Here is a 27880-nt window from a genome sequence, read left to right as displayed (position 1 = left end):
ACTACAGCACAACAGCCCTTTTCTAGGACATCCCTGAAGGACAGTGGCAAAGGGAAATCTTCCCGGTGCCAGAACTTTGAGCAGTACACCTGGTTGTATACTTTGCTTGGAACGAGAAATAGCCAGACATGCGATTATGTATTGATTCAGGGACTGTAGCCAGTGGTTTGGCTAGATGTCAGGAACTTGTAAGAAGCATGATAGGAAAATTGGTGACAAAGAAATTAGGGGAAGAAGTATGTGGATGGACCTCTCTGAGTGATCAAAAACTGTGAAGATACTTGTATCCCATGTGAATGCTCACCAGAGGGTGACCTCAGCAGAGGAGGATTTTAATAATCAAGTGCTTAGGATGATTCATTCTGTGGACACCAGTCAGCCTCTTTCCCCAGCCACCCCTGTCATCGCCCAGTGGGCCCATGAACATAGTGGCCATGGTGGCAGGTGGAGGTTACCCATGGGCTCAGCAACATGGACTTCCACTCACCAAGGCTGACCTGGCTATGGCCACTGCTGAGTGCCCAGTTCATCAGCAGCAGAGACTAACACTGAGCCCTCAATATGGCACATTCCTCTGGGTGATCAGCCAGCTACTTGGTGGCAGGTTGATTATATTGAACCTCTTCCATCATGGAAAGGGCCACAGTTTGTCGTCACTGGAATAGATGCTTCCTCTGGATATGGGTTTGCCTATCCTGCATGCAATACTTCTGCCAAGACTAACATCTGTGGACTCACAGAATACCTTATCCACTGTCATGGTATTCCACACAGCATTGCCTCTGACCATGGCACTCACTTTAGAGCTAAAGAGGTACAGCAGTGGGCTCGTGCTCATGGAATTCACTGGTCTTACCACGTTCCCCATCATCCTGAAGTAGCTGGATTGATAGAACAATGGAATGGCCTTTTGAAATCACATTTACAATGCCAACTAGGTAAATACTTTGCAGGCCTGGGGCAAAGTTCCCCAGAAGGTTGTGTATGCTCTGAATCAGCATCCAATATGTGGTACTGTTTCTCCCATAGCCAGGATTCATGGGTCCAGGAATCAAGGCGTGGAAGTGGAAGTGGCACCACTCACCATCACCTCCTAGTGACCCACTAGCAAAATTTTTGCTTCCTGTCCTTGTGACGTTATATTCTGCTGGCCTAGAGGTTTTAGTTCCAGAGGGAGGAATGCTGCCACCTAGAGACACAACAATGATTCCATTAAACTGGAAATTAAGATTGCCACCTGGCCACTTTGGACTCCTCCTACCTCTAAGTTAACAGGCTAGGAAAGGAGTTATAGTGTTTGCTGGGGTGAGTGACCCAGACTATCAAGATAAAATCAGTCTACTACTCCACAATGGAGGTAAGCAAGAGTATGTGTGGAATACAGGATATCTTTAGGGTATCTCTTAGTATTACCATGCTCTGTAATCAAGGTCAATGGGAAACAACAACAATCCAATCCAAACAGGACTACAAATGACCCAGACCCTTCAGGAATGAAAGTTTGGGTCAGTCCACCAGGTAAAAATCCACAACCCACTGAGGTGCTTGCTGAAGGCAAAGGAAATACAGAATGGGTAGTAGAAGAAGGTAGTTATCAATACCAGCCACGACCACATGACCAGTTGCAGAAACGAGAACTGTAATTGTCATGAGTATTTCCTTCTTATTTTGTTAAGAATGTGTTTGTGCATGTATACACTTGTACTAAGAAAATATCTTCATTTTATTTCCTTTCTTTTTCCTTTATCATGTGACATAAAATTTATTGACTTCATATTTGCATTTAAGTGTTGTTAACTTTATGTAATAGCATTTAAGGATTAGTGTGTTTCCAGTTGTAAAAGAATAGCTGTATTATGTTAGATGTAATTATGACCTTATTATTGCCTTTATTTGGAGAATAAGTATGATTTCAGGTGTTTATGGGTTCAAGTTGACAAGGGGTGGACTCATGATGGTTAATATTGTCAACTTGATTGGATTGAAGGATGTAAAGTATTGTTTCTGGGTGTATGTGAGTGTTTCTGAGTGTTGCCAGAGGAGATTAACATTTGAGTCAGTGGACTGGGAGAGGAAGACTCACCCTCAATGTGGGTGGCATCATCCAATAGGCTTCCAGCACGGCTAGAAAAAGCAGGCAGAAGAAGGTGGAAGGAGCTAACTTGCCGAATCTTCCGGCCTTCATCTTTCACGCTGGGTGCTTCCTGCCCTCGAACATCAGACTCCACGATTTTCGGCTTTTGGACTCTTGGACTTAGACCAATGATTTGCCAGGGGCTCTCAGGTCTTAGGCCACAGACTGAAGGCTGCACTGTCAGCTTCCCAACTTTTGAGGTTTGGGGACTCAGACTGAGCTACTGCTGGCTTCCTTGCTCCTCAGCTTACAGATGGCCTATTGTGGGACTTCACTTTGTGATCATGTGAGTCAATTCTCCTTAACAAACTCCTTTTCTGTCTTTTTTTTCTTTTTTTTTTTTTTGAGATGGAGTTTTGCTCTTGTTGCCCAGGCTGGAGTGCAATGGCACGATCTCAGCTCACTGCAACCTCTGCCTTCTGGTTTTAAGCGATTCTTCTGCCTCAGCCTCCCGAGTAGCTGGGATTACAGGTGCCTGCCACCACTCCCGCCTAATTTTTCTATTTTTAATAGAGACAGGGTTCCACCATGTTGGCCAGGCTGGTCTCAAACTCCTGACCTCGTGATCCACCTGCCCTCAGCCTCCCAAAGTGCTGAGATTACAGGTGTGAGCCACTGCGCCCAGCCCAACAAACTCCTTTTTATATATAGATATATCCTATTAGTTCTGTCCTTCTAGAGAACCCTGACTAATACACTTCCTCATGATCAGTAATTTGTACCTTACCTTCTGGGGCTTTCAGGGACTTCAGTCTAGTTACAAATTTAGGAAAGAGAGAGATGGTGGGGGTGAGTCCTGCAGAGGATTATTACGGGATCTTTAGACAAGGGGGAACCAGTCTTCTCAGATGATGGAAGGGTTGCTCCTACTAGCAAAGAAGATTCAGCAGAACTTGGGGTTTAAGTTTCCAGCTTCACTGGAATCTCCCCATATATCCCCTTCCTGGTTCTCAGGGCCCCTCTCCTTCCCAATCAGTACCCTTACTTTGACAAAAGGGTACTCCATGGCTGCAAATTCAATTTGCCTTGCAATTCAGCTACCCACAAAATTAGGCTTTGGATTTAGTTTCCCTGTGCCTGCAGGAAATTACGTTTTCTTTCAGGGCAGTCATTGGAGCTTCCAGATTCTTAATGTGAACCTTGAGCTGGAAATTTGAAGTCCTGGGCTCATCATTTTCTTTCCTTATGTTCTCCAGCCCAATGAGAAGCATGTTCTCCTTATTTTCATTAAAAGGATCTACAACATCAAATTCTCAGTAACCTAGAACCTAGCTTTCTGTAAAACTTGATTACAGGTCTCTAAAGGTAATAATTTTACATTACTGTCTTGTCATTGCAGGACATAAAGTATCAGTGCCCTCTTTATCTCTGGAAATAGGCTCATTAATGCCTGTAAATCTAATCAGATCAGAAAATCAATTCTAGATAAGCCAGAACCAATTCAAAGAAATCATCCTAAGATTCTGCTCCTCTGGAACTACTCTAAGTACTGGATTTTTTTTTTTTTTTTAAAGTGCCATAATTGACCTTTCAGTGAGAGAATTCTCCCAGTTGAGTTTAAATTCACAGACAGCAGGCTCCAGACACCCAGCACAGACTGAGTGTCCTCTGGCAAGCCTGATCCAAGAAGACCTTCACTTCACTCCTTCCCTCAGAACATCTTGAGTTTCTCCTTTAGGCTTTGACAAAATAGTTGAGTCTGAATTCTATAAATACAGGTTACTGAGAAGATTGTTTTGCCGGGGAACATTTTCTAAAGCCCCAAGTGTTAATAGGTGGTGGTGTAATAATCTCCTGTGTCCTATTAATTTCTGAGGTTCTGAAAGAACCACACTTATTCTTAGGAGAGACGTCTGGTCTTGAAGGTACTGAAGAAACCCCAGCTTTATCCAGGTATCGAGGACCTCTCTGAAGGACTCTGAGCAGAATTTAACATTGAGGAGTGATTTCTTTAAATTTTAATTTTACTGAAGAAATTTGGCTCTTCCTGTCCTCCTCAATGGTACAGGATCAAGGTGAAAAGAAGATCCTCACGTGGGAACTTCACATCCACAAACTCGCCTCAATATCTGTGTGGGGAGGGTAGAGACAGACTGACCTGAGCAGCTCACAGGCCAGACCCCCGTGTTTTCCAAAGCCAAGTACAGCATCAGGTGCTTCAGCATCAGGAGAAACGAAGAGATTGCCGTTCACTGCACACTCTGAGGGGCCAAGGCAGAAACAATCCTGGAGAAAGGTCTAAAGGTGTAGGAATGTGAGTTAAGAAAACAAAACAAATAACCCCTCAGACACTAGAAACTTTGGTTTTGGGATCCAGAAACACACTGATATAGGTATCAAATATGACTCAAGCACTGGTATCTATGACCTGGACTTCAATGTGGTGCTGGATAGGCAAGGTTTTAGCATCGCAGACAAGAAGTGTGGGACAGGCTGCACTGGGGACAAACAGAGTCAGTAAAGAGGAGGTCATGCAATGGGTCCAGCAGAAGTGTGATGGGATTATTCTTCCTGGTAAATAAGTTCCCATTTCTACCCAAAAGGCCAATACAAAGTTTTCAGTGGGGAAGTGGGGGGAAAGGAAAAGAAATGTAAACTTTAATTCACAGGGCAAGATATATATATATATATATATAAAATTTTCATACAGGATCTCACTGTCACCCAGGCTGGAGTGCAGTGATGCAATCTTGGCTCACTGCAACCTCAGCCTCCTGGGCTCAAGTGATCCTCCCACCTCAGCCTCCTGAGTAGCTGGGACTACAGGCACACACCATCACGCCTGGCTAATTCTTTTTGTATTTTTTGTAGAGACGGTGTTTTGCTATGTTACCCAGGCTGGTCGCAAACTCCTGGGCTCAAGTGATCCACCCGTCTTGGTATCCCAAAGTGCTGAGATTATAGGCGCGAGCCACCGTGCCTGGCCGATAATTTTATTTTGGACTCTAGTTCCCATTAAACATTAACTTAAAAATTTTGGAGTTTGGGTTCACTGGACTGAATTTAAAAAGTTAATTTTTAGGACTTGAATTTTTCTTGGGCATTTGATAGCAGCAGAAATGTTTATATTCAAATTTGGGTCTTCTCTATTTGTTAGAATTTTATTATTGGAGCATCTTTTTGTTGTCATTTAATTCATTGCAGAACCAATGATGGGCAGCATTAGATAGGGCGGCTGGATGTAACTTTAGATGGAAAACAGAATAAGCTTTGGTACAACTTGACCTTAGAGCATGTGGCAAATTGTATTTTATGAAATTGGCCTTCAGTGAAATAAGCCAGACACAAAAGGACAAGCACTGTATGATTTCACTTTTATGAGGTAAAAAGAATAGCGAAACTCCTAGAGACAAAAAGTAGAGTGGGGTTGCCAGGGGCTGGAGCCAGTGGGGATTAGGGAGTTACTGTTGAATGAGTACAGAGTTCAACTTGGGAAGGTGAAATTCTGGAGAGAGAGAGAGAGAGAGAGTGGTGATAGTACACAGCAATGCAAATGTACTAAATGCTACTGCAGTGTGCATCTAAAAATAGTTATAATGGCAACTTTCAGGAAGATTTCACCACAATTTTAAAAAGGAAAAAAATAGCCACAACAATATTTCCAGTCCCACATGCTCTTCCAAAACCTCGCCACTCTCCCATTAGGAGTAAGAGTCTCTCTTCCTAACAGAGGACAGCAGCAGTGATGCTGTGTGGATTATGAGACCCAGTCATGAAAGACGACGTGGCTCCTGCCTGGTTCTCTCTTCATTTCAATATGGACCTTTGGAGCCCTGAGCTAAGCTGAAGCCACCCTGCAGGAGAGACCATGTGGGACGGTCACATAGCAATAGAGAGAGCTGCCCAAGGAGCCCAGTTGTGCGAGTCTTCCTGGTTCACGTGCCAGGCATACGAATGAGGAAGACATCACACTGACTACAGCCCTGGCCGCTGACAGAGAGACCCCGAGTGAGAACTGCCTGCCGAGCCCAGTCAACCCCACAGTTGTGAGAGACAATAATCATAGATTTTTTTTTTCTGACACTAAATTTGGTGTAGTTTATTATACAGCAATAGACAACTGGAACACAGCCCATTTAATTTCTGTTTTAAGACAGGGTCCCATTCTATCACCCAGAGTGCAGTGGTGCAATCACATTTCACTGCAGCTTTGATCCCTTGGGCTCAAGCAACTCTCCCACTTCAGCCTCCTGAGGAGCTGGAACTACAGGCACGTGCCACCATGCCTGGCTAATTTTTAAAACTTCTTTTGTAGAGATGAGGTCTTGCTATGTTACCCAAGCTAGTCTCAAACTCCTGGGATCAAGAGATCCACCTGCCTCAGCTTCCCAAAGTGCTGGAATGACAGGCATGAGCCACCAGGCCCAGCCCCATTTAACTAATGTTTTCATCTAACCCATTCATTTTTATGGTCACCTGACCTCAAGAGCCTTCTTGAGGTAAAGTGGACGCTGCCTGCCAGCAGTCCCAGGAGGATACTCTGAAGCCATTCAGTGTCAGAAGGTGGGAGCAAAAACTCCTAAGTCGTTTGCCATTTCTTCTTTCCTGAAGGGGGCTGCCACATCCTTGTCTGGTGGCACACTTGATAGAGGACTCCAATGCATTGGGAGAACAAACAGCTGGAGGCTGTTATGGGGACGCTAGTTCCCCACTTCTTAGTTTCCTGTGGAAACTTTTATCTAGACACCCCACTACTGGCCTTTCTCCCAGCCTCCCTCAATCTTCTTCTCAGAAGTGACATCTGGTAGGTGAGTCTGAGAGAACAATCTGGGCATGCCGACCCAGCCCCTTTCTCCCTTCTTTTGCTCTGGTTGACATCTCTGCTGTGCAGTATAAAGCATTCGCCCAGCTGGGCCTGGGGCTGGGGACTGCCTAATTCATAAGTTAAGCCTGTATAAGCCAAGTTGGCTGTAGTTATTTTAACAACTCCAGAGATAATAAAAGTGATATTGTAATTTCCATCTGCCAAGCTCCTATGTCTATCTCAGAATAGCTGAAAACTCAGGAGGGTGGAAAAAAGGATGTAAATTCTTTGTCTTTGCTCCAGCCTCTCTCTGCCTTTCATTATCTCCTTTTCAGTCACTTGTCAAATCTGGCTTTAAAGTTATTTGTAGACTTCTCATAGGTCACTACTGCATCGCATAGGTAGTCCTCAACTTTAATGATTGTGCTTTAAAACGACCTAAGCACCCTTTTCACACTCTACACTGACACTTCTAAACTGAGTGTTACATGTCAAACTCAGGCTCTCATGCATCAGCTGGCAAAAACGAACATTCCCAGCTATCCCACAACAGAGTTGCTGGCCAGCCAGCTGCTCTGTTCTATGGTTTCATCACTTTCGTTGGTATGGCAGTTTGGGGACAATTATTTAAATACTTTATTATATTTGCAGTGATTGTTTTATTAAAGAAGTAAAGTGGAAAAATGAAAATATTCATGCTCGTGACAAAAAAAATGAAGACCTCATAAAACTTGATGCAGTTGAGGCAAAGATGGAGATCATTTGGCATGCTGAATGCTAGGGATGGAACCTCGATTTGGGTGTTTGTTTTATTTATAAGGGGTGACTTTTGTGTTTAACTGTGACAAGAAAGAATAAAGTGAACAAATTATATAGAACATAATGTATAGTCAGGGTTATCCAGAGAATCAGAGCCAACAAGATGTATATCCTGAGAGAGTAGCAGAGACTTATTTTAAGGAATTAGCTCATGTGATTGTGAGAGCCAGCAAGTCCAAAATCTGCAGTCCAGTCTGAAGGCCACCAGGTTGGAGACTCAGGAAAGAACCAGTGTCACAGTTCAAATCTAAACGCCGCCTATTGACAGAATTCCTTCTAATTCAGAGGAGGGCAGTGCTTTGTTCTACTCAGGCCTCAGCTGACTGGATGAGGCTCACCCACATCATGCAGGACAATCTGTTTTCCTCAAAGTCCACCGATTTGGCCGGGCATAGTGGCTCAAGCCTGTAAGGCAGGTGGATCATTTGAGGTCAGGAGTTTGAGAGCAGCCTGGCCAACATGGTGAAACCCTGTTTCTAGTGAAAATACAAAAATTAGCCAGGTGTGGTGGTGCATGCCTGTAATCCCAGCTACCCAGGAGGCTGGGGCATGAGAATCACTTGAACCCAGGAGGTGGAGGTTGCAGTGAGCTGAGATCGCACCACTGCACTCCAGCCTGAGTAACAGAGTGAGATTTCATTAAAAAAAAAAATGTCCAACTACTTAAATGTTAATCTCATCCAAAACACCCTCACAGAAATATGTAGAAAATGTTCCATCACATACATATCTGGGCACTATGGCCCAGCCAAGTTGACACACAAATTAACCATCACACATGGTGGAAATAGAGCTTCAAGATGATGTTCCAAAGGCAAGCAATATTATACTTTTAAAATCTCTGGGAATATACCCCTTTTGGATATTATTTTGGAAATATACAATTTTTTTATACTTCAGTGTAGTTTTAAGGAGCAGAAAATTAAGGGACTGCCTATAAAACTCCTTGAGGAAAGGTGTTACGTCTTTAAAACAGGAATGAGATTGGCAGCAAACAACTGTATACCTGACTAACAGTTACCTGAACAAATAAGGCATAATTTTCTCACTTTATAAGAAGCCTGGAGGTAAGTGGCTGCTTGTATTGGTTCAGAAGCTCAGTGGTGTTGGGACTGACACCACTGTGATTCTCTTTGCCTTTCCCCCAAGGTTTTAAGATAATGGCTGCATCCACATTCAAGGAAAGAAGAAGAAAGTGCTGCAGTTCCATTTTATTGGGAAAACCTCACTAGATTATGCTTATATCTCACGGGCTAGAACCATGTCACATGGCCACCCTAGCTGCAAGGGAGGCTGGGTAAGCAAGTATTTATTTGGCTACATTACTGCTTTGAACAAACTCAAGATTCTATTAAGGAAGAGACAAGTGAGATAGATTTTATAGATGGCAAATCATGTCTGCTATAGTCCTATGTATCTTTTATCCTTGATGCCTGCTCAGGACTTAGGATACAACTTCTATCAATAGAAGGTACTCACTAAATATTTATTAATTAAAAAGGTAGAAAAAGAAGCAAAATTTGATTTTTTTTCTCTCATTCTCTGTGAGATTCTTTCATCAGATGGCAATATTGAATTTTTTTCTAATTTCCATATAATTGCTCACCTTTCTATTGGATAATATTAGGTTGGAGCAAAAGTAATTGCAGTTTTTGCCATTAGAATAGCAAACACTGCAATTACTTTTGTACCAACCTAATAAACACCAACTGTCATTTATTGCATGTTTACTACGTGCCAGGCACTAATCTAAGTACTTTATGTATGCTAACTTTAATCTTTAATATAACCCTGGCAGGTAAGTAGTATTACTGTCCTATATCATAGATAAGGAAACTGAGGCACAGAGAGATTAAGTAACTATAACTTGTTCCAGATCACACAGCTGGAAAGTGGCATAACTGGGTTAGGAATAGAGTTGGCAGACTTAGCAAATAAAAATTACAAGATGTCCAGTTAAGTTTACATTTTCAATAAACAGTTTTGTTTTTTTTGTTGTTGTTTTTTTGTTTTTTTTGAGACAGAGTCTTGCTCTGTCACCAGGCTGGAGTGCACTGGGGCGATCTCGGCTCCCTGCAACCTCTGCCTCCCAGGTTCAAGCAATTCTCCTGCCTCAGTCTCCCGAGTAGCTGGGACTACAGGAGTGCGCCATCACGCCCAGCTAATTTTTGTATTTTTTTTTAGTTGAGACGGGGTTTCACCATATTGGCCAGGATGGTTTTGATCTCTTGACTTCATGATCCGCCTGCCTGGGCCTGCCAGAGTGCTAGGATTACAGGCATGAGCCACCACACCTGGCCCGATAAACAGTTTTTTAGTATAAATATGTCCCATGCAATATTTGGAAGCTACTTATGCAAAAACATTATTCATTGTTTATCTGAACTTTGCATTTAACTGGATGTCTTGTATTTCATCTGATAACCCTAGTTAAGAACCCAGGCAGTGTGACTTCAGAGCCTGTACTCTTAGTCACAACTTCATACTCCCTTTCCTGAGGTATAAGTTTAATCTTTATCTATTACAACCTATAATTATCCTTTGTATTTACTTGTTTACTTATTTAGTACCCATGTCCCTCCCTACAATATAAGCTCCATGTGGGAAGGGAGCTATTTGTCTAGTTCATTGCTGAATCTTCTGTGGCTGGAACAGTGCCTGGTACAGAGTAGATGCCCAATAACTTCTTGTTAAAGAAATGAAGATGATGTCTTTTTGGTAGCATGATCTGATTTGAATGTGGAAGGCTGGCTATGGAAAGGTTTTATTACTATCTGCCACATACTGCAGATAGTAATCTGCACATATCTCCTTATGGCACCTCCCCTGCAAAACATTTTTTTGTGGTCAAGAGTGGCCATGTACTTGCTTTGGTCAATGAACTGTGAATGGAAGTGATTTGTGTCTTTAAAAGCTGGTGTATGATACATGATGCACTTCTCCTGTCATCTGGTTGGCAATGTTGAATTGAAAGTTACTCCATCATCTTGAATCCTGGAGTGAAGACGACGTGGGAAAGGGCTAAGCTGACTTTTGATGAACAGACAGCATGAGTGTAAAGTGATTCTTTATTGTAAGTCAGCGAGGCTGGCGGAGGGCGCATTTATGACTGTGGCATGCCCTTGACTGACTATATTATTCTCTGACATGCTGCCTAGCATGCAGAGGTCATGAGACCCTTGGGGAGGCTCCTACTTGCCTTGGAAAAGTAGCTCCTCGTCTTCTCAAATGTAATAATGGAAACCTTACGTGTGTGGATCCAGGTGTAAAGCTCTTTGTGGTGTATAGCAACAGAATGTTAAGTCAAAGTGGTTGTCAACAAAGTTTATCAAACAGCAGCCAAATTTTTTATAATGAACACTGGTTTGCCTGGAACCTTGAAGTAACCATGAATTTTTCCTAAACCCTAATACCATGAGAAAAAGCAAATCACCCAACAATGAGATCAGCAGCTAAAACCAACAAACTCCGAAAGCATCTCACAGTGCGGGCATATATCTCCGCCATAGCTCATGCTCATAAACTGCAATGAGCCAACCCTGGCATCATGAAGGACCCCGATTTTAAAAATGGGTAAAGAAGTTCTGAAAGCCTGGGCAACATAGTGAGACATTTTATTTAAAAAAATATACTAGCCAGGCATGGTTGGTCATGCACCTGTAGTTCCAGCTACTTGGGAGACTGAGGCAGGAGGATTACTTGAGCCCAGGAAGTCAAAATTGTAATCAGCCATGATTGTACCACTGCACTCCAGCCTGGGCAATAGAGTGAGACCTTGTTTCTGAAAAAAAAAAAAAAAGAAAGAAAGAAGGTTCTGGAGATGCGTGGTAGTGATGATTCATACTAATGTCAATGTACTTAATGCCACAGAAGCATACACTTAAAAATGGTTACTGTTCTGTGTGTTTTACTACATAAACACAAAATGGTGAGTCACTTGCTCTGTTTGTCTGATGTGTCATTCCTGATGGGCTACTTAATACTTAAGACTCATTGGTTGCAAGTTACAGAACCAATGAGAACTAGTTTGAACAAGAAAAGGTAAATTGTAAGGATCCTGGGTTATATCTCAGAACCCCAGGGCAGGAAGGCTAAGAGGTTTCTGGAAGGACTAGAATTAGGAACTGGAAGGCCACTTGGACTCTTCCGTGTCTTGGTTTTTTCTGTGATTTGACTTCGTCTTCATTGTCTCTGCAGCCTGGTTTCTCTCTTCCTGGCCCCCGGGTGGAAAATGCTTTCTGCCTTCTCCTCTCCATAACTCTAAGTTTACTCAACATGTTACACTCCCATGTTGAGAAGAACTCACGCTCTCTTACTCCCAACCGCATATTCCCAGGAAAGTGAGGCTGATTGGCATGTCCTGGGTCAGCTGGCCTCCCTGGGGGTACAAACATGGTGGATTCTGAGAGAGGAGTGGCTGGGCATGAACATCAAACAGTGCCTTAATATTTGAGAATATTTTTCACACTCGACCAGATCATGTTCTTCTCTGAAGCTCTTGGCACAGAGTTCCATTCGGTTTCACAAGCATAAGAAATACACAGTGATAATGAATTGCATGGTTGGTAGACAAGTCAGGATCCCTTCCTCTCCTCCTCTATGGCCAAATTCTCCATTTTCATGTGACAGGAGATGTGGGTGGCCTTTCTGTAGTGTTGTGTCTCCAGCCCAGTCCTCCATCAGGCTCCAGCTCTGAAGGGAGCACAATACATGCTCTGTGTTTGACCACAAGTGCTCGATAAGACCCTGGCCCACAGCCCAACTGCTTGCCCCACTTTCTCTGGGTCCCACAGACCCACAAGGTACTGGAAGACTTTCTTGTGGTAAAGGGAGCCCCTTCCGTTTTGCCTTTGTCATATGCGACTCCCTGTTTGTCAGTTTTTGGCCAATGAGATAATCTCTTCAGCTCCCTCAAAGGGCTTTGTTTTCTAACCCTCCACAGGTCCCTGCTCTCTGGTGCATCCTTCAATGCCTCTCACTTGCCAGAAGATTGCAGGGATGCGTTTATCCAGAGTCAAGTCTAACGGGTATAAATTTGCTTCACAACATTCAGGTATGAGAAATGTCGTATTTCTCCTTTTTAAAAAAATTTAATCCATCCGACTGTGAGCACCTGCCTGCCAACTGATGGGAAGCCCAGTGTAGCCCTATCCCTGGAGCAGGCCTCCATCTCCGTGGGACAAGTCTGTGAGGAACCTGATCCTAGGCCCAGGCAAACTGCCAGCCGTGCAGTGGCTCCTCAGCCCCTGCTGCCGTGGCTCACAAGGAACCTCCCCAAGGGCCTCAAAGTCCCTGGGGCACTGCAGAGGGTATATGCAGGTCTCTGCCTCTGTGGCACTCTTCCTCCCCTAGGTCCCCTGTCTCTAGAGTCCCTGTCTCCCCTTTGGACAGGTCATACCCACCCTTAATCTTTAGCCTCACCTCATGCCTCTGCAACGTTTGAGACTGGGCTTTAAAAAACATTTATTAATTTTCCCATGAGGCAAGTGAAGCTCCTAATAACACGACATAGCACAGTGGATGAGGGAGGAGAGGTAGGTACTATTTATTCCCCTCGTTGACCTTGAAAACCAGACACCACTGACTTCTTCATCAGCAGCTGCCACAACCACTGATTTGCAACACCTCCCAATTTCCCACCCCAGCAAGGAGAGGAAGGCATCCACCCAGACCCCATCATGGTCTTAGAAGAGGAAGACCCCACCACAGTGCCTCATCCCCAGAAGTCGTGCTGACAGTAGCAGTATCAGGGGTAAGACCCCCTTGCTATGCAGCTTCCTATGGGAAATGGTGAGCACAGGAATTTTTAAACAAACAGAATGCAATGTTAACTAAGTCATTTTATTTTTAAAAATTTATTGTGGTAAGAAGACTTAACATAAGATCTACCCCCCAAAATTTTTAAGTGTACAATACATTATTGTTAAACGCTTTTTTTTTTGAGACAGAATCTTGCTGTCACCCAGGCTGGAGCACAGTGGTGCGACCTCCGCTCACTGCAAACTGTGCCTCCCAGGTTCAGGCAATTCTCCTGCCTCAGCCTGCCAAGTAGCTATGATTATAGGCACACACCACCACGCCCAGCTAACTTTTTTTATATTTTTAGTAGAGACGGGGTTTCACCATGTTGGCCAGGCTGGTTTCAAACTCCTGACCTCATATGATCCACCTGCCTCGGCCTCTCAAAGTGTTAGGATTACAGGTGTGAGCCACCGCACCTGGCCGGCCAATTTATAAAATACATTATTTAACACATAAATAAATGAGAAGCATTACCCTCGGTACAGCCTTCCCCAGGAGATAAAAGACTTGAATTTTCAGTTTCCATTGCAACCTCAAGTTCTAACTCCTCTACATTGTAAGCCCATAGAGGTCGGCATCCCCTGTCTTAATCATTCTTGTCCTCCTCACACCCAGGCATGACAGGCCTCCATAATAATTTGACGAATTAATCTCTTTCAATTCCTGGTTCATTTAAGCCCTCACATGAAGATAACAGATAAAATCTTCGCCTGACATTTCCTTCTGGACCTGCAAAGAGAAAGCACTTGTAATATTTTGCATCTGAAATGAGGCTGAAGTTAAACAACTGCCAGGATGGTTGTGTAAACAAATAGGCTAGGACCGTCTATTAGCCCGCAGGGACTGGGAATTCAGTCCTGAATCACCCTGCTGTGCCTGGACAGGTTGGGAACTGAGGCCAGCATCCATTGATTCATCAGCACTTCCTCCAAGAATGAGACCCACCATTTGAACTTTCACTCTCCAAACATTTATTATAGAGACCTAGCAACATTTTTACTTAAACTTTGCTATGTGATGCAGGTTCAAGAATTGGTAGCTTAAAAAAGAGAAGAAAAAAATGTGCTATGTAAATCAAAACACTCTATTACAATCTGCTGTCCAGCAACCTTCCAGGTCCTAGTGGAAGGGTAGAGGATGTGTGACAGGCACATTTCAGCTCTCCCCCTGGTAGAAGTGCCTCTCATGTCTATGTTGTTCTGCCATATTGGGAAGATGTCTTGTAAGAAAGTTGAAAAGCCTATGAATAAAGCTGTTGAGCCTAAGAGGCCTCAACAACCCCCACACATTAGACGAAGAAAAGTTGAGGCCAGGTGTGGTGGCTCATGCCTGTAATCCCAGCACTTTGGGAAGCCAAGGTGGGTGGATCACCTGAGGTCAGGAGTTCGAGACCAGCCCAACCAACATGGTGAAACCCCGTCTCTACTAAAAATACAAAAATAAGCTGAGCATGGTGGCAGGCGCCTATAATCCCAGCTGCTCAGGAGGCTGAGGCAGGAGAATCGCTTGAACCCGGGAGGCAGAGTTTGCAGTTAGCAGAGATTGCGCCATTGCACTCCAGCCTGGGCAACAAGAGTGACACTCCATCTCACACACACACACACACACACACACACACACGAAAGGAAGGAAGGAAGGAAGGAAAGAAAGAAGGGAAAAGTAATCAAGTGTATTGTGAGAGGCAAAATCATATGTGATATGAACATAGGCATGCACATGTCCCGTGCACGTGCATGTCCAATTCTTTCTGGGCACTCTATGCATTAACTGTGGATTCTTAATAAGTGATGTCACTATTTTTATTTTTTTGTGATGGAGAAGTAAAATGTAGTTCATATCTAATAACTCAATCCAATATGATAGTATCTTGAACACAAAGGTACCCACTGATGATTTAACCCAATGTTAAATAATTAGATAATTGTTCAATGCTTTATATCAGTGATTCTTAGACCTCAGCAAGCATCAGAATCTCTTGGAGGTTTTGCCAAAACTCAGATTGCTGAACCCCATCTCAGAGTCTGCTTTAGTAGGTTTAGAGTGGGGTCTGAGAATTTGCTTTTTTTTTTTTTTTTTTTTGAGAAAAGGTCTGGCTCCGTTGCCCATGCTAGAGTGCAGTGGTGAGATCTTGGTTCACTGCAACCTCTGCCTCCCAGGTTCCAGCTCCAGCCATCCTCCCACCTAAGCCTCCCGAGTAGCTGGGACCACAGGCATGTGCCACCATGCCTGGCTAACTTTTTGGTACTTTTTGTAAAGATGAAGTTTCACCATGTTGCCCAAGCTGATCTCGAACTCCTGAGCTCAAATGATCCCCCCCACCTTGGCCTCCCAAAGTGCTGGGATTACAAGTGTGAGCCACCATACCCTCCCTTGATAATTTGCATTTTTTACAAGTTCCCAAGTGATACTAATGCTGCTGGTCCAGGTTCATACTCTGGGAAACACTGATTTCTATTGTTCAGAGCTCCTTGGTGGATGTTTACATAAATGTTTGAATGTCTTAGTGATTAAGAGGATATTGATTGAGGTTTTGGGATAGGTTGGCAATGCATTATCATTTTCTCCATTTTATTTATTTTTCATTTTTTAAAATTTTAATTTATACAGATATATGTTGTCCAGGCTGGTCTCAAACTCCTGTCCTCAAAGCAGTTCTTCCACCTTGGCCTCCCAAAGTGCTGGGTTTTATGGGCTAGGTGTGAGCCACCACACCCCGCCCTGTTTCTCTATTTTAATGAAATATAGACACTTGTTATCCTAAAATTTTCCTTTTTTTTTTTTTTGCCATGATCTTCATGAACACACTAAAGTGTTCTATGCAGCATATTTTTAGGAGCAGATTCGGTTCAGATAATCTCTTATGTCTGTGCTGCCAACTTGAGGCTGCCTGAGAGTTTGTTGGGAGCTCCAAACTCCCCAGTCACCACAGAAGCCCCCTTCTTACCCAGCAGGCCCACACTCGGGATCTGAACTCTCTGATAGATGGGCCATGCTGGAGAGACAGCAGCAGCCTAAAAGGGGTTCACAGCCCTCCAAGAAAAAGGCAGAAAAGATGCTGCATTTGACTGCAACACTAAAGAGCCCTTTCATTGCTCATGAAAAGAGTTTGGAGAATATTGGCCAGGATCCCAGAGCTAGGGGATCCAGGGCTATGGGCAAGTTATTAAGTGCCCTGGAAAGGCCCCATTGGGCAATTTAGGGAATCCCTGGGCTGGTATTGGAAGGCATTGATGGAAGAGATTGAATGGCCACCTGCCCCTCTACTGGGGCCTGAGGAGGGGTCAGTGCCCTGGCCTGCACAGGGGCTGTAGACTGCTGCTGTTGGGGCCAATACCAGGCCAGGGAAAAGGAAAGAAAGAGAAAAATGAAGAATGAGAGAGCTATTTTCAACTTTAAGGATACCAAATGGGGTTTTAAACATTATGGACAAATGAGGCAGGGTAGGGAGCTTTATTTGCTCAAGGAGTCAGGAATCCTAGCCTCTCTTACCCAGTATCATTTTTCAGAATTCACCACTGGCTTTTTGAGTCAGGTCTGGAAACTTAAGCTTCTCCTTGGCATGAAATCGGAAGACATGCACAGCGGATTTTCCCGTTCTGTGAGATGAGCTGGACAGAGGCTCCAGGAAGTGAGAGCTGGGGCATTCCACCTCTGCTGTGTCTCCTTGGAGACTACAATATCGTTCATTCTGAGGTTCCATTCTTACATGTAGTGGTTCCTGGTCTGCCCATTTGGAAAAGGGGACTAGGAATACCTGTCCTACCCACGTCATGAGGGTGTTATGGGGATCCATACACTCTGAAAGGTGCGTGGCTGAATTATTGGAATATTGATGAAGCTGGAAGTCCTTGTGTGTCGAGATGGTGTGTAAGGAGTTCTTCGTTCCATGAGGTGGGAGTTTGTCTGATTTTTCACTGATATCCCCAGCTATTAGAACAATGATTGACATATACTAGGCACTCAAAAAAAGTTTGTTGAATGAATACATGTGGAAAAAGAAAAGAAACGAAGAATTATAGAATGTAACAACTGGAGAGATCTTTAGAAATCATGTCAAATCTCAATTTATAAGTCCCAGCAAGGTTTATGCTCCTCTCCAAGCCATTACAGCCTCAAGGGTCAACAAGTGAACAGACCTCCCAGATGGAGCTGACCAAAGCCTTCTTGCATTCAGTTTCTCTTACTGCTTTGCAGTGACATGAAACTAATTTTGAAAAGAAAAAAAACAAAAACGTAAGCTCTAATGATTGATTCTGTTTTTTCTTTTGGCAAGGGCGAAAAAAAAAAAAAATTCCATTCCAGCTCTGGGCATAACATGCCTGGTCCTATTACACTTTTAAAAAGTAAAAAGAGAAGAAAACAAACAAGCAAACAAAATCCAACACTTGGAAACTTGCTTGGCATCCAGTGTACTCATTCCTGGTTCATGGAGCAGTCAGAAAACACATATCATCCTTGAATCCCTTCTCAGGCACAACTAAAGCCAGAGTGTAAGCTTCGACAGTCTAGCTTCCCAAAGGCTCTTCCACGTCTCAGACCCACCAGCAGCTCCTCTCTCTGTCAGAGCAATCTGATTGACAATCATCAATCAGGAAGGACTTCAGGGGTCTTGTTGCCCCTTTACTACAGAGGCTTGCCATGGTCACCCAGCTGGCGAGTGACGGCCTGGACCCTCCCTATTTGCCAGGTCCAAGGACATTTAATAGAAAGGACACTGCTCACCGCTGACCCTGGACACCTCTCAGACCACTGGGCCTGTCACGTGGGGGGTGTGAGTGGGGAAACCCAGCAGGATGTGGGCTAACGGCAGCGGAAGTTTCATGTCTTCCTCTGCTGCCTCTCACTACTGTAGCACAGGAGAGCCATGTCTGTTCATGTTGCCGGTCTAGATGCTCTCTGGCCTGTCCTGAACTTTCTCCGGCTCTTTCTTCAGCATTTCATGAGCTTTTATGATGAAGCCTCTGCGTATGTTTGTGTGAGCAGCAGAAAAGGTGCAGAAAGATGTTTGTTAAACTGTTAGCAGTGGGGTTCGAGTTAGGCAGGTGGAGATGATTAACTTTTCCTTACTTTATCTCTGTGTTGCTTGAACTTGTTATAACCAGCATGTATTACACATGCAACTTTTAAAAATCCAATAAAATTAAAAAGCAAGTCGCAAAAGGAGACACAGTATGATATCATGCCCATAAAATCCAAAATCCAAAACTGCCATAAACAATATGTCGTATTGTTATAGGGTATCCTATGTATTGTTTATGGGGTCTAAACCTAGGGGCCTAGTAAAAGCCTAAATCCTGCTGGAAGACACCACACTGGATGGGAAGAGCTTGTAGAGAAAGGAGGCAGAGTGATGTTGAGGAAGGCAACTTCAACTGGACCCATGGCGTTTTGTTTCCTAAGAAAACAAAAACCTCGAAGCAAATATGGTGAAAAGCTAATGTTCACTGGAGCGGACGATGGGTCTTTCATGACTGTTACGTTATTCTCCATACTTGTCCATTTGTTTGAAATATTTCAGAAACTGAATGAACTATAACAAAGGGGAGATAATTGAATTCATCCTTATTTGTAATTTATCTTGCATGACACCCCATATGTGCCCCAGGTATAAGACAGGAAAAAAAGAAAGAGGGAGGAGAAAGGAAAAATCAAAGTGAGTTTTGGAGAGCTGGTTTGCTTTTCTGATCTTCTTTATTCTTCCACTGGGTTTTTTTCAGCAAATAAACATGGAAAAGAGGCAAAGTTAATGTCCCCTGGAGAAATGGACGGATGATTGGATGGATGGACAGACAGACAGGTGGATAACCTCATGAGCCAACAGCTGCCAGGTTTTCAGAGCAGGTAGGAATCTGCCTTCATCATGGAGGCTGCGACTGGGACTGCTCACTGCCCACAGCTCACCTCTGGGTGTGATATGATGCATTCATGAAACTGGGCTCTTATGCCTTAGCCTGTAAGGCTGCAAGTGCCTCCTGTGCGAATGAGTAGCTAGAACACAAAGAGCACCTACGGCCCATTCCGCCCCTGTGCCCCTGTGGGGAATATTCAGGGGTCTTTCCCCAGCCCCAGGTTGAGACCTGCAGCTATGACGGTGGGGACCCAAGAGGGACAGTGGCTCCCCGCTGCTCTTGAGGGCCAGGAACTAATAATAAACCATGCAGCCATTTCATAGGAACCACATCAATTTTTTTCTCAAAAAATGAAAAAGTTTCTGAGAAATGGTGGACAGCAGAGGGGTTCTTCATTGTACCTTTTTTCTTGGGGCATGTAACCTGGACCTGGGGAGGTGAGGGTCTGGCCAGGGTCACAGCTAAGGACATGTGTCTGGGCTCAGACAGCAGAGCAGTGCTCGCCCACTAGCCAGCTCAGGTGGGCTCTAGAAGTCAGTCTGGTGGAAAAGTGCCCAGCCCACACAGGTGACAGCTCTTACTACACTCCAGGTGCTGTCCGCTTATCAGACGTTATTTAATCCTCGCAGCAGTCTATGGGGTAGTTGAGTAGTGTGGCTGGAATATCAGGGGTGTGTAGGGATGCCTTAGGAATGAACCTGAAGAGGTCAGTTGGGACTGGGCTGGGGAGGACCAGAATGCCATGCCAAGGATCCCTCCTCTGGGTGAGGCAGAGTGATCAGGGGCTTTTGGTAGGGAAGTAATGTGACCTGACTTATTTTTTTGAGAATAGATTGGAGGGGCAAGAGGAGAGCAGAGGCTGAGAGAGGAGATGATGGGGCATGAGGGATGGTGGCCGGGACTAATGCTGGGGCCTTGGGCGAGGACAGGGAGACGGAAGCAGCATGGGGATCACTAGAGAAGAGAGCCAGAGAGGAGGCAGAAGCCCCAAAGGAGGAAGAAACCATGAACAGGAGTCTTGCTTAGGCTCTGCCCCCAACCAGCTTTGGAACCTTGGGCAAGTCACGTCACCCCTCATGGACTCAGTTTTCACTGCTGTAAAATGATGGGGCTGAATACATCCTCTCCCGTGGTAAGAACGATGGGCCTTTTGCACGTTTCTTTTGCTCCAGGGGTGGGGAAAGCCTGAACCATGGCATAGTGTCTGGCACTGCCAGGAGCACCAGAGGAACTGCCAAAGTGGCAGGGAGTGGCCGGCACATGGGTTCAGTTGGCAGTGCAGCAAGCAGCATGGCAACGCCAAGGCAAAGAGCAGGCCAAGGCTGCCGGGGCTTGCCAGCGTGGGCAGGATGTTGGAGTCACTGTGGCAGGGCTCCAGCAGACACGGGCAAGGCCAGTCTGTGAACCGCATCCCTTCTTTACATAATCATCCTTACAGCAACATGTTTTCTCATTTCAGTTAAGCAGTGCCAGGCCTCTTATCAAATGGCTTTTGTAATCCTTGTTGTCAAGTTTAAGCTTGAGCAAATAGTAAGGCAGCCTCAGAGTCACTTCAGCCTTCTGACTCAGTGTCCCTGTGTGCAACAGATGGGGTAGGATCTTCTAAACGTCCCTTCTGACCCTAACATGCTAGGAGCCTTCTGTTAGAATTCCACCTTCGAAATCACACCCTGCTGGGGGCACCCCCTGCCTCTGATTGTGATCAAAGCTCACTGCAGCCTCAAACTCCTGGGCCCAATTGAACCTCCTCTCTTAGCCTCCTGAGTAGCTGGGACCACAGGCGTGTACCCCCACACCCAGCTAATTAAATTTTTTTTTTTTTTTTTTGTAAAGACAGTCCCACTATCTTGCCCAGGATGGTCTTGAATTCCTGGCCTCAAGCAAGCCTTCCACCTCAGACTCCCAAAGTGCTGGGATTACAGGTGTGAGCCACCACACCCAGCCTTTATACATTTTGAAATACACTTTTCAGCTGTAGAGCCATGATATGTGATTTAAATTCTCTGTGCCTGTTTCCTTGGGCCTGGCAGAGAAAGTGTGACTAGCCTACTGTGGCTGTACACCTGGGGATGATAATGCTACCTACTTTGCTATTAGGAATTCTAAGTGAGAAAATATGAGTGAAACCTTTAGCACAGAACCAGGCACACTGTATGAATGGACAGCTATTATTGTAATTATGCATTCAGCCATCAGAACTTACTGCACATCGAGAGCTGTGCAAGGCTCAGGGAATAGGGTACTAACAAGTTAGGCTGACGAGCAAGTGTCCTGTCCTCACCAAGTTGCTGTCCGAAGGGGAGGCAGACCAGTCAAACAGTTTCCCTTAACTAGTGCACGTGCCCTCTGCTAGGGAAGCAAGAGGGGCTGCAGGAGCCCACAGGAAGGGCACTCACCCCAGAGCCATGAGCGGCAGGCCCCTGCAGCTGCCCTCTGCTGTCTGGATGCCTTCCCCTGGCCTGGAAAGAGCTTTGCCCGGATGACTCCATGACTTGCTCATTCATGTTATTTAGGACTCTGCTCAGTCGTCACCTCCACAAGGAGCCTTCTCCAATCTTTCTGTCTAAAACAATCTCCCCCCACCCCACCGCCTTTATCATTCCATTCCATGCCCTCATGCTGCTTTATTCTCTTGATAGTACTGATCTTTTCTACCAGCGGATTGTGGATCTGTTTTGAAAAATATGTTTATTGACCATTTACTCACCACAAAATAAGCTTGGTGAAAGCAGGGGCTTTACCTATTTTGTATTCCTTATTGCATCCCCAGTGCCCCCCAGAACAATGCCTGGGCCTCAGTGAGCCATCAATGCCTGTCTCTGGTGAATGAAGTGACCACTAAGCTGGATCCTGTAGGGTGCATAGAGGCTGGCCAGGGAAAGGGTCAGGAAAAGAATCTTTCAGGCAGAGGGAGCAGCACATACAAAGCCAGGGGAAGAGAGCAGAACGTGATGGGAGGTAGTTCTGTATGACAGGCATGTTCATTAACAGAGCAGGAGGAGCAGGCGGCGAGAGGAGGAGTTTTCTGCTGAATCATGATGTGGGTCTGACCCGGTGGAAGGAGCCAGGGCAGGAAGGATGATTGGAGACGAAAGTCTCAGACTGCGCGTGGTTCTAAGAAGGTTTTGGCCAGGCAGATGGGGAGTCCCTGAGCCAAAGCTGGCCCTCAGAGGAATTCCCCATCAGGCAGAAGCTAGTGCCATGCTATGCTCAGCCTTTGGCTGGAATTAGCTCAGAGGACATGTGGCTTTGGAGGGATGCAGTGAGGGATCCCAAAGGGCAGGAGCTGTGGCTGTCACTTGACTGCTCCCTGCAGCAGGGGACCTCGATGGTGCAATTCCATGGCTGCCCAACAAGCAGAGAGGGCAAGGAAGGAAGTGGTGAGAGTTACGTCTGGAGAGCTAAACATGGACCAGATCACCCAGGGTACTTCAGGCCCTGTTAAAGATTTGGATTTTATCATGAGGGCAATGAGATGTCAGGGTGTGGTTTTGTTCAGGGGAAACAGAATGATTTGATTGGATTTGCATGTCAGAAGGATCACTTTGGCAAGAAAATGGAAACCGAAACCTTATAAAAATTCTAGATTAGTAATCCAGGCTCTTTTTTTTTTTGGTTTTCATTCTCACTGTGAAAGCAGTTTGAGAAATAGACAAAGGTGGCCTCCTTGTGGAAGCCAAACCTCACCTTTATTCCTGTATAAACAGTTGGCAAATATGCCTTTGTCGTGAGTGCCAAATGGGTTTCCAAGCACTCCTTGCCCAATGGTTCCCTCCTATCTAGGCCTGGGTCAGCCACGCAGGCATCCATCTGGGTCTTCTCTGGAGAATCACTGCCTTCCTGTGGCCAGGATGAGGAGGGGAAGAAGAGGCTGAGGCCCCGGCACTTACCATGGTCTTTCCATTGCTGAGCTCCATCTAATGGAGAAACAAGGACACCTGTCACCCCAGGTGAGTTGGCCATAAACGTTAATCCTAGAAGCACAAGGATGGGAGATCTATGTTCTCCACATTTGTAGGTGAGAGATAATGGTGGCCCGGTCAGGTTGGTGGCATTGGAGGGAGGAGGACAGAAAGAAGAATTGACAAGACTTAGTAATTGACTGGATGGTGTGGGTGATGGTTCTGTGTGTTCAAAGAAAGGTCAAGAGTGAGGCTCAGGTGTCTGCCTCGCACGACAATGGTGGGCCATGCAATTCTATTTCTAGTCTACCTCCAGTCCATAAGGTACCTTTGTGAGAGTTAGAAACAGGGCCCGCTGAGCAGGGGTAGCTATTGCCAAGGTGACAGCCTATGAGTGACATGGGCTGGATTCTGTCTCCCACACTCCTCCTGGCTAGAGGCCTCTGTGCCGGCTACAACCTGTATGGCCACACATTGTGGACCAGACACCACTGACTGAAATAGGGAGCGAGGGGCCAATTGGTGAGCTGAATTTTAACCATATTAGGTTTGAGGTGTCTGAAGACAATATGAAATTGAGTCTGTTTCTTATTACTATTGAGGTGATATTCACATAACATAAAATTAACCATTTTATTTTATTTTATTTTATTTTATAGACAGAGTCTTACTCTGTCACCTAGACTGGAGTACAGCCACTGCTTGATCTCTGCTCACTGCAACCTCTGCCTCCCAGGTTTAAGCGATTCTCCTGCCTCAGCCTCCTGAGTAGCTGGGATTACAGGCGCCCGCCACCACACTTGGGTAATTTTTGTATGTTTAGTAGAGATGGGGTTTTGCCATGTTGGCCAAGCTGGTCTCAAACTCCTGACCTCAAGTGATCAGCCTGCCTCAGCCTCCCAAAGTGCTGGGACTATGGATGTGAGCCACCGTGCCCGGTCAAAATTAGCCATTTTAAAGCATGCAGTGGCATTCAGTACATTCACAGTGTTGTGCAGCCATCACTTCTCTCTGGTTCCAAAACGTTTCATCATCTGCTAAAAAGATTCCATATACAATAAGCAGTCACTTCCCATTCCCCCTCCCCTCAGCCCCAGGCAACCACTAATCTGCTGTCTTTATGAATTTACCTGTAATGAATATTTCATATAAATGGAATCCTGGCTGGGCATGGTGGGTCACACCTGTAATCCCAGCACTTAGGGAGGTTGAAGCGGGAGGATGACTTAACCTTAGGAGTTCAAGCAAGCCCTTGTCTCTACTAAAATTACATATATATATATATGTGTATATATATATATATAGAGAGAGAGAGAGAGAGAAAATAGAAAATAAATGGAATCCTACAGTGTGTGACCTTTTGTGCTTGGTGTCTCTAACTTAGCATTTGTTTGTTTATTTCTTTTTAAGACTGGGGAAAAGATGGGAAGAAGCCAGTAGAGAAGGAAGATGTTGAAAACACAGGAGGGAAAGAGGAGGTGAGCAATAGGATGCATCCCTGAGAATGTGCTGGAGGGGGTGGCATGGGAGAAGCCCAGGATGGACTGCCTTTACACCTGTGAGGGCCGCCTCACACGGAGGAAGCAGGGCGATGACGCAGATGCTGACAAGAGCCTCATGATAGGTTTGGTGGCAGCTGAGGGGATTTCCACCTAATGATTTCTGGGTTTTTTTCTGTGAAATAAGAGGTTGACCATCTGCTGAGAGGACAGTAGTGGTATTGCAGGTTTGAAGAAAATGATGATAATTGGAAATAGCTGCTGGGGAGAACGGGCTAAATCTTGCTGGGGAGATAGAGGAGGTTTTCCAGGCAATATTGAGAGCCGAGTGAGGCTGGGGTCAGTGAATTCACAGTAACGTAAATCTGTGGTGTGATCTAGTTTTATCTGCAGATATCAGCGGCCTGGACGTGAGTGAGGTGTACATGTCACATTTGGAGCCATGGCAACCATCCTGTGACCTGGAGGACAGAAGTCTAAAGGTAAAGCCAAAACACTGAGGATGGCGGAGCAGAGGATGGTGAGGGTCCCTCAGAATGTTCTGTGCACAGTAGTGAGGATGACTCTGTTCGGAAGTCAGAACTCATTGCTCCTCTCCTCAAAACCCACTAGTGGCTCCCTCCCTCTCCACGAATAAAATTCCAAATCCGTAAAGCCCCATGTGATCTGACTCCCCACTGCCTCTTTGATCTCATCCTTTTACTCTCCCCCTCCCTCCCTCCAAGCCAACCTCTGGCTTCCTTGCTGATCCTTGAATGTTCCAGCACACTCCAGCCTCATGGCCTCTGCCCTGGCTGTTCTGCTTCACCTGGGCTGCTCTCAGCCCGGAGTGATCTCAGCCCAGACACCTGGCCTGTTCACCCACTTGCTTCAGCTCCCTGTGTAAATGTCACCACCTTGGAGAGGCATTCTCTGACCACCCTCTTTCTAATGCACCCCCTTCTTAACCATTCTATTCCCTTTTCCTGCCTTATTGTTTTTCCGAGTACATATTAGCCCTTCACACTTTAAGGACTTGTTTATTCTCACACACACACTCTTACACTTCCTCATGCTCACATGCACTCTCACACACACACAGTCGCACTCATATGCACTCACTCACGCTCCCTGATACATGCACACACTCACACTGTCTCACTCACATGCTCACCCACACTCACACACGCACAAACATGAACTTCCAGAGAGCAACACCCTGGTCCACTTCCCCAACACCTAGAGCAGCACCTGGCATCTAATAGGTATTCAACAAATCTTTACTGAATTAATTAATGAATTAAAAAGCCATTCAAGGTGTGGTGGCTCAGGCCTTGAATCCCAGCACTTTGGGAGGCCAAGGCAAGCACATCACCTGAGGTCAGGAGTCACCAACATGGTGAAACCCCATCTCTACTAAAAATACAAAATTAGCTGGGCGTGGTGGTGCATGCCTGTAATCCCAGCTACTAGAGAGACTGAGGCAGGAGAATTGCTTGAACCCAGGACGCGGAGTTTGCAGTGAACCGAGATTGCGCCACTGCACCACAACCTGGGCAACAAGAGTGAAACTCCGTCTCAAAAAAATACAAAAATAAAAATAAAAAGCCAGGGTCCTTGGTGATGTTATTGAGTCACTGAACTGACACTGGAGCCACCCAGGCCCAAACTTTTTGTCATGGGAGAGAGTTGTCAACTGCCAGGTCCTGGGAGAAAGCAGCCAAGACCGAAGCAGGGGGCAAGGCATGGACACCCGGGATGGCACCCCTGGCACTCTGGTCAGAGCCCGCCCACTTCACCCATGGCCTGGCCCAGCTGGCCTGTCCCAGCCCTGCAGAGAAACTGAAACCAGAAATCTAGCTCTGAACCCTGGCCCCTTGCCTGTATGACAGCCCATGTGCTTGGTTCCTGCAAGAGACAAATTTCACACTTCTCCAACCAGGACAAACCTGGTGTTTTCAGAACTCCCTGTCCCCAGGTTCACCGGTAGAGAATGGATTCAGTTGTAAATAGCAGGAACCTGAAAGCAGCAGCTTCAGCAAATTAGGGGTTTAACTTTCCCAACCGCGCAAGCCTAGACTAGAGGTTTGCAGGTCAGGGCAGGTGCAGCAGCTCTGTGATCTCAGTGGCCCTGAGTCCTTCTGTCGGCCTCTCCTCTGTCCTGAGCGTGTGGCCCTGATCCCCTTTTTCCCAAGCAAAGCCAGGGTTCTGATACTGAGGAAGAGAGGTGACCATGGCCAGAATGTAGGCCAGTGGTTTTTCTTTTTTTCTTTATTTGCGATGGAGCCTAGCTCTGTCACCCTGGCTGGGGTGTAGTGGCACTATCTCAGCTCACTGCAACCTCTGCCTCCTGGGTTCAAGCGATTCTCCTGCCTCAGCCCCCAAGTAGCTGGGATTACAGCCATCACGCTCAGCTATTTTATATTTTTAGTAGAGATGGGGTTTCACCATATTGGCCAGGCTAGTCTCTAACTCCTGACCTCAAATGATCTGCCCACCTCAGGCCAGTGGTTTTCAAACTTTGCGTGCACTGGAGTCACCTGGAGGGCTTGTTCAAAATGAGATTTTGCTCCTCCTCTCAGTTTCCTCCCTCACCAGTTTCCCAGTGACCAGGCACCATTCTCTGAGAACTACCGGCAACTGGCGTTGTCTGCTACCCCAGGTGACATCACCTGGAACATAAGAGAAATACGCAGAGTGGGTAAGCTGGCCACTGACTTACCGGCTTATCCTTAGAGTGGTCACCACTGACTTACAGGGGCAATCTCAGTGTGGCTAAGCCTCATCTTATTTGGCTCTGTCGCCCCTCAGCCCTCTCACTTCCAGCAGTCCTCCCACCTTCCTCTGTTGCCCATACAAGAAACTGGCTTCAGGACTTTCTGGCCAAGTGTGTGTTTGCAGAGACCACTGAATCCAACTCCCAGGTGTCCAGAGAAGTCAGGACTGGGCTGCTCCTTGCAGACTTTTTGTGAGAGGCTCCGAGCTGCCCTTCCTGCTGGCAGGCTCTTCTGGAGAAGGGATGTTTATCTGTCACGGGTGAGGGCAGAACTCATTGCCACCTTTTGTTGTAAGTTTCTAAAGATATATGCTGCATGAATGTCTTCCTGTCCTGCCCCAAGCAAAGCTTTCCATGTGGACAGGTACCCACCTGT

At 45.6% G+C, this 27880-nt stretch overlaps 1 long non-coding RNA gene and 1 pseudogene across 7 annotated transcripts in view; both read left to right on the top strand.

The window, feature by feature from the left end:
* Nucleotides 1-2738: 2738 nt before the first annotated feature.
* Nucleotides 2739-4788, top strand: LOC100999976 (annotated as a pseudogene).
* Nucleotides 4789-12758: 7970 nt separating this feature from the next.
* The window catches only part of LOC116270288, a 42302-nt gene continuing 27180 nt past the window's right edge, over nt 12759-27880 (top strand). For 3 of the 7 annotated variants that reach the window (XR_004178287.1, XR_004178285.1, XR_004178288.1), the window contains exons 1-5: nt 16164-17390; nt 19217-19340; nt 23132-23298; nt 24661-24728; nt 25131-25231. This is a non-coding gene — a long non-coding RNA (uncharacterized LOC116270288). Of the gene's footprint in view, nt 13488-16163; nt 18491-19216; nt 19341-23131; nt 23299-24660; nt 24729-25130; nt 25412-27880 lie in introns of those variants that run through there. The other 4 variants (XR_004178290.1, XR_004178289.1, XR_004178284.1 and 1 more) reach the window with 4 other exon arrangements.

This window comes from Papio anubis, chromosome 14, assembly GCF_008728515.1.
Source record: "Papio anubis isolate 15944 chromosome 14, Panubis1.0, whole genome shotgun sequence".
In the NCBI taxonomy this organism is placed as follows: Eukaryota; Metazoa; Chordata; class Mammalia; order Primates; family Cercopithecidae; genus Papio; species Papio anubis.
Note: the sequence above shows the minus strand (reverse complement) of the source record. Positions and strands in the feature narration are given on the sequence as shown.